At 34.7% G+C, this 6,801-nt stretch overlaps 1 protein-coding gene across 2 annotated transcripts in view; it reads right to left on the bottom strand.

The window, feature by feature from the left end:
• LOC122630310 (transcription factor Sp9-like) overlaps window positions 1–6,801 on the bottom strand; it is a 99,049-nt gene that overhangs the window by 59,626 nt on the left and 32,622 nt on the right. Inside the window, exon 1 of one of the 2 annotated variants that reach the window (XM_043814678.1) lies at window positions 3,745–3,838. The exons of the other annotated variant lie outside the window; for it this stretch is intronic. The gene's annotated coding sequence lies outside the window, so the exon portion shown is untranslated. Of the gene's footprint in view, window positions 1–3,744; window positions 3,839–6,801 lie in introns of those variants that run through there. 2 annotated transcript variants of the gene reach the window in all.

The following is a 6,801-nucleotide window of genomic DNA, read 5'->3' as shown; positions in this document are numbered from 1 at the left end:
TGTATGTATGCATGTACGAGCCAGAGGCCGAGCCGTTATCGTCGATACTCGTTCTGATAAGGACTTCGTGATAAACACAGCGGGTGCCAGCTGTTTCCTTAGGTAAGAGAGGTTATTTCGCTTTTAGATAATATCGAGGAATCACGTAGCAGTATATTGCAGCAATTTATATGTCAGCGTAGTGCGTATAGACGAGTATATAGAAAATTAATATTTTTTTCTTTCTTTCTTTCTTTCTTTCTCTCTTTTACATTTCTTTTCCTTTTCTTTCTTTTTTTTTTTTTCAATAAAAACGATTTCGATGATGCCGAGATTTGGTTCATAGGATTTTCCTGTAATGAACGATAATAATCTTATAGGGGCTTATCGATCTAACGTAGGTAGGTTTGCAAATAGCGTCGCTATTTATGCGAAAGCAGCCTGAAGGTAAGAAAGTTAAGGAAAGAGAGACAGAGAGAGAGAGAGAGAGAGAGAGAAAGAAAGAAAGAGAGAGAAGGAAAGAATATTTCTTGTGACGTCACTAGGGTACGCGTTTACAAGAGAGAACGTCTGAGTTGCGCGTTTATGACCCGAGGAGGTAGAGAGAAGGAGGAGGAAGGATGCGAAGGAGTAGGAAAAAAAGGACGTGAATGTGCAAGGAGAAGAGAAGCGAAAGGAGGGGGAAACATTATCCACCCACGTAGAGAGAAAGAAAAAGGGAGAGAGAGAGACAGAGAGAGAGAGAGAGAACTCGAGACGGACCTCGAAATTCCGCAGATAAAATCGACTCCGCTTGCTTCGCCGACCAATATATTCATAATGGCCGTTCTCTCGGGCTTTCTCACCCCCATTTTTCGAATCTTTGATCTGCGAATATTTCGGTGAACAATCGGAGGCTCTACCTACCCCTCTCTCTCTCTCTCTCTCTTTCTCTCTGCTTCCCTCTCATATTTCTACTCCCACTTTCAAGCTTGATTCTTCTTTTTTAGAACCACGTTATAAATAAATTTAAGCTTTATTTATTATTGTTGTTGTTGATGTCGTTGTTATTCTGATGGAAATTGATCAATCTCCTATCTATGCGAATAATAATCGAAGATTTTTATCGGAATAAAAATCTTATCTCGTTCGGGAGAATTTCTAAAGAGAAGAGAATTTCGCGCCGATAGATTTCATCTAACTCGAAGCGTTGGCCCGTTTGCATTCGAACGAGAAAAAGGGGATTATAAGATGTAAGATCGATCGTTACGGTAAGATCGAAAGGTTCGTAGGCGTGAAGAAGGTCCGCCGGTAAATAGTGGATCGTTAATGAGCGAGAGACTAGATGATAATTAGAGATTCGCACGCTGCGTTTCCGCATGGCAAGTCCTCTCTCTCTCTCTCTCTCTCTCTCTCTTCTTCTTCTTCTTTATCTCTCTTTCTCTCTTTCTCTCTCTCTCTCTCTCTCTCTCTCTCTCTCTCTCTCTCTCGTTCTTTTACTTTCTTACCGACCACTCTCAACACTATAGTCCTTTCACGGGTAGTACGTAACGAAAACGAAATCAGATAAGAACTAAGGCATTTAGTATGCAGCGATGCATTCATATCAATCGTCCCATGCATATGCAAGAATTCATTCGCACTTTTAGATGGTCCGACCAACTTTAGAATGGTATGTACGTATATCTATCTTATATGTATTAACGTAAGTTTGTATCTACGTAACGCGGAATCACGAATCGAAGTTTGTTATATATTTTTGACAAAGCGATAATAAAGTGACACGCGTTTTCGTTAATTAAAATATAACTAGGAATATTCGAGGAATATTTAGATCGGATTAGAAATCAAATGGATGAAAGAGGAATGAAATAATAAGAAAATAGATGTGTTTGATCCCTTGTGTGTATATCGTTCAACATCGGTGAATGTTTTCGAAGAGAGTGAGAGAGAGAGAGAGAGAGAGAGAGAGAGAGAGAGAGAGAGAGAGAGAGATAAAAGAAGAGAAAGAGAAAGAGAAAAAGAAAAAGGAAAAAAAATACAAAAGGAGACCTCGTAGAGAGTTGGTCGCACGCAATCGCAAACGGCGACATCCTGCACGGCTCACGGCCGTAATTACATCCTAAGTACTTCTGCGAAACGTCCCGTGCATGACTCTTTTTCCTCGCGGATGTCTCATATGATTTCTGACGTTAGTTTGACGTTCCTTCGAAGAGAGGATCGCGTACACCTTCGAGCTACACTCGTGAATAATTTCTTCTTGTTCGTCTTCTTCTTTTTCTTCTTCTTATTATTATTTTCTTTCTTGTACACGTGCTGAATTTTATTTAACAGCTCATTTCTTAATGCATTTTCTTTCTCTCAATCTCTCTCTCTCTCTCTCTCTCTCTCTCTCTCTCTTTCTTTCTATCTATCTATCCATTTCACTCAATCAGTCTCTTTATTTTTTATAAAAATAAAAAGAGGAATATAAGTAAAGATAAATGTTCTATGTAAAAGAGAAAGAAAAATAGAGATAAATTGATATACATATACATATATACACACACACATATATATATATGTATGTATGTATATAAATATATATGTATATATACATATATTTCTGTCTTTATCTTTTTTTTTGTTTTATTAATTTTCATTCATAAAATATATTATCTTTCTCACCTCTTTCTCTCTCTCTCTCTCTCGTGTAAGTCACTTTATTCTGTTTATTCAAATATAGGAGAAATTCGTATTCGTCGAAGCGTGTGCTGTATCATTCTTAGCCTGCATGAATATTCACCCGTTTTAGTAGGTATAAATATACCTATGTCGGTGTTTTGCATAGCCGTCGTACTTCGAAAGAGTTGCGAGCACTTTTGTTGTACGATACGATAGCGAGAGCGAGCGAACGAGTCGCTAATTAACGACGAGCGAAACAGTTAATTGGCGATCGTCACTGTTACGATAGAAAAACAAATATAACGAATAGCAAACGTTCAGATCGAATTTGCATCTCGAGTCGTGATCTATCAATTTTCAAGTATGTATTTAATTGCATATATAAATACGTTCGCACTGATACTTAGTAAATCGGGAGAGGAGAGAAAAAAGAAATAGCGGAGACAAGAAAAAAAGATTACAAACGATCGTATTGTCGACGAAGAAAAAAGAAAAGTGAGAATTATGTAAAGTAAATTGTATCCATTGAAATATTGTCTATCATTATCTCTTAGTTTTTCGACATCATAGGTCATCGATAGATGCAACGTAATTTCATGTAAATCGTGTTCCTTTTTTTTTTTCTTTTTTTCTTTTTATCGCTAACCTTGCGATGAATCTTTTCGTTTCAGAAAATTAATAAAAGAGAAAAGGTAAGAAAAAGAATGAAAAAATTGAGGAATGACATAATAATGAATCGATCGACGTCATTAAGATCGAACGGAACATTTCGAGCGGAAGCATTCTTTATTTTTTTTCTTTTTTTTTTTTTTTTTTTTTTTTTTTTCATTCTAAAAAACGATCGTACAAATGTTAATGATATATCTACGATGCGTACATAAAATTAATAATCCAAGTTGAATTGAAAAAAAAAAAAGTTTTATGATCAATTCCGATATTCCAAACACGTATTCGATCGACACGTTATGTATATACTTACTTATGAAGAAACTCAAGAGAAACAATCTATAAGTTCTCTCTCGTCTCGATATCGCTATAAGTCTATAACTTATACTCTTCGTGAATGGAAGGTAGCCGTTGAGATTTAATAATGCTCATAAATTGACTAATATAAGTGCTTACTTGGATCGTGAAAACTTTTACGTCCGACAATCAAGATCCAACGATTGTTTTTATCTTTTTTTCCAAATGCACCGGTCGATCGTCGAGGAGAGTTAGTTCGCTTACCGGCTGTAAGAAAAGCACAAAAATTATTCTTTTTTTATTGTTTCATTTTTCTTTTTTTTTTTTTTTTTTTTTAATTATCATTATTTATTTATTACTTCTCTTTTTTTTTCTTTTATGTTAAAATCGCAATTTAAATGCATGTTAAAATCATATACAATCTAACAAGAGTTCATATATTAACGAAAGTTGAATGTCGAGATATTTTTTATTTTTTAATTTATTTTTATCGATAATCTATGTTTCTACTCGATCGTTTTTAAATATTATACAGTATATATATATATATATATATATATATATATATATATGATCTATTACGAGAGTTCGTATGGAATAAAAAAAAAGAAAACAAAAAGAAACGTGAATGAACGAAAAACAGAGAATGCTTATGTTTGTTTCTTTTTTTTTATTCATTCATTTTTTTTTTTTTTGTTCTTTCGACGTTCCGCGATGAAATGAATGAACGAACGCTGACCCACATAAATTCTCGGAAAAGCAGTTCGCCAGAATGAACGGCAAAAAATACTAGCGGCGCGTGCCGTTGCCTTGGTAACCGCGTACGACCAGATCGTAGTAGCACCGTAAAAAGTGTCGGCAGTGGGGGGTGGAGGGGGGGGGACAGAAGCGAGGACAGTTCTTTTTTATGAATGAAAATCGAAACGTGTGATCGCGATAAGTTATTGTACGCTATATCGTAAAGAAAAGCTTACAAATCAAAATTAAAAAAAAAAAAAAGAGAATAAAGAGAATTATTGGCGTCATTCATAAATAAACGTGATTCATGTATGAAAGTATTTTTATTTCAAGCATGTACGATTAAGATATTATGATATAGTATTACATATATTATGATATAGTAATACATATATAGATGTAACGTGATATGATATAAAACTCTCTTTCTCTCTTTTTAACTCTTTTTTTTATAAAATATAGTAATACATACATACGTACATATATATATATATATATATATATATATATATATAATATGTACATATATACCTACATAAGTACTTACATATATAGATTTTCAGTACAAGTAAAACACGTATCTAAATATACGTACATATATACAACACGTACATACATACCTACATAAAACTTACGTACATAGATTTTCAGTATAAATAAAACACACCTACATGGGACATGCATATCTATAGTACATACATACATATATACATACATAGATATACATATAAAGTAAATAAGAAGTCGAAAAGAGGCGAAGTATTACAGAAGAAAAATAAGAAGAAAAGGGAGTTCAGACTGGCAAGTAGGTAAAAGCGTATCCGTAGTTGTGGAGACGTGAAGAGGAGAGTAAAGAGGAGAGTAAGGCGGTCGGTTGGGAGGTGAAGGAGGAGGTGGAGGTGGAGATGGAGGTGGAGGTGGAGGATAAGGGGTAAGAGGAGTTGAGAGTAGGAGATAGAGAGTGAGAGGGGTGACGAGGAAAGGGATGATGAGGGAGGATGAGGGGAGAGTTCGCGATGCGGGCAAGCGCGGTACGGATGCGGCTCTCTAGTAAGAGGAAGACGTGATCGATGCCCGTGGGATGCGAGGGCGTTCCTGGTGCGGGAGGCGCACGAGACAAATGGACGTCGCGCGTCTCCCGACCACGCCTTCCCGCGGGAGAAGAAACTCCGTTTGCGTGTAGCTCGCCTTTGCCGAAGAGAATCCACGACTACGACGACTACGACGACTACGACGACTACGACGACTACGACGACTACGACGAACTCTTGGTTCTTCTATTCTTTGCTTCGTTCCTTCGAAAGAGATCACTGTCGGATATATTCTACGTCGGTTCGAAGTGATAAACTGTTTAAACGAACGAACGAACGTAGAATAAAGAAGGAAGCTTTCTTAACAATATCTTTAAGGATTCTTTCTTTTTTTTTTTTTTTTGTTTCATGGATAAACATAAACGTTCGAATGTACGAGGATTTATTTTTTTTAATCGGACATAGTTCGAAGAATGATAAAGTATTTTTTTTTTTATATTCGTTATAATTTTTTATTTAGGTATGTAGTAAGAGATTAGAGCGTTTTATGCGAAGTAAAAGTATTTTTATATTCGTCATTTTCCGTGTGTATATATAGTATGTAGTATAATATTGTGATATTTTATATGCGATGTAGGGAAGTTAAGTATTCGCGCAGTTGGAATATATTATATTATATTTCCATATTCTTACTGTACGAATAGTTAAGTCTCTCAATGTGTTATATATTAGTTAATATAATAATATGATGTTCAACGAAGGCGAGATATATGCTAATAGAGTTTCTCTCTCATATTTGTAATATGTTAGGTATATGTTATAAATTTATTAATAACAAGTATAATATAAAAAAGAATATACGTCTATATATTTATACTTGTATTATAAAAAATTTATTATTTCCTTGCATCGTATATTTCTTTATTAAAACGATGCATCTTTTTCATCCTTCCTCTCTTTCTCTCTCATTATAATTTGTACGAAAAAGAAATGTATGTGCATTCGTGAAACATTGTAATCAATTATACTTTATAATTACGTTTGTATCGTAATCAATTTTTCGATCAGTTTAATTCCGTATAATCTTACCTTTCAAAGAGATACAAAGGATTAGAATTATCACAAAAACGTGTATGTGAAAGAGAGAAAGAGTGAGGAAAGAGAGAGATAGGTACATGCATATGTAGGTAAGTACTTATGTAGGTTTACTTATCTCACGACAATAATAACTCGCGAAAGCACGAACGCTCTTTCGGAAATACCTATGTATAGAACGAAAATATAACGCGGCAACTTTTCTCATCCGGTTATTTTGCCATTTAATTTCAGCCACACTGCGGCAAATATTTTGTTGAAATTTCATTTTCAACCCGATATGAGAACGATGAAAATCTAATTCGGTCGAATGTAAAAAAGGTTTCTTTCTCCTCTTTTTTTTTTTTTTTTT

The sequence above is a fragment of the Vespula pensylvanica genome, chromosome 7 (assembly GCF_014466175.1).
Source record: "Vespula pensylvanica isolate Volc-1 chromosome 7, ASM1446617v1, whole genome shotgun sequence".
Lineage (NCBI taxonomy): Eukaryota > Metazoa > Arthropoda > Insecta > Hymenoptera > Vespidae > Vespula > Vespula pensylvanica.
This window is presented reverse-complemented; position numbering and strand designations above follow the sequence as displayed.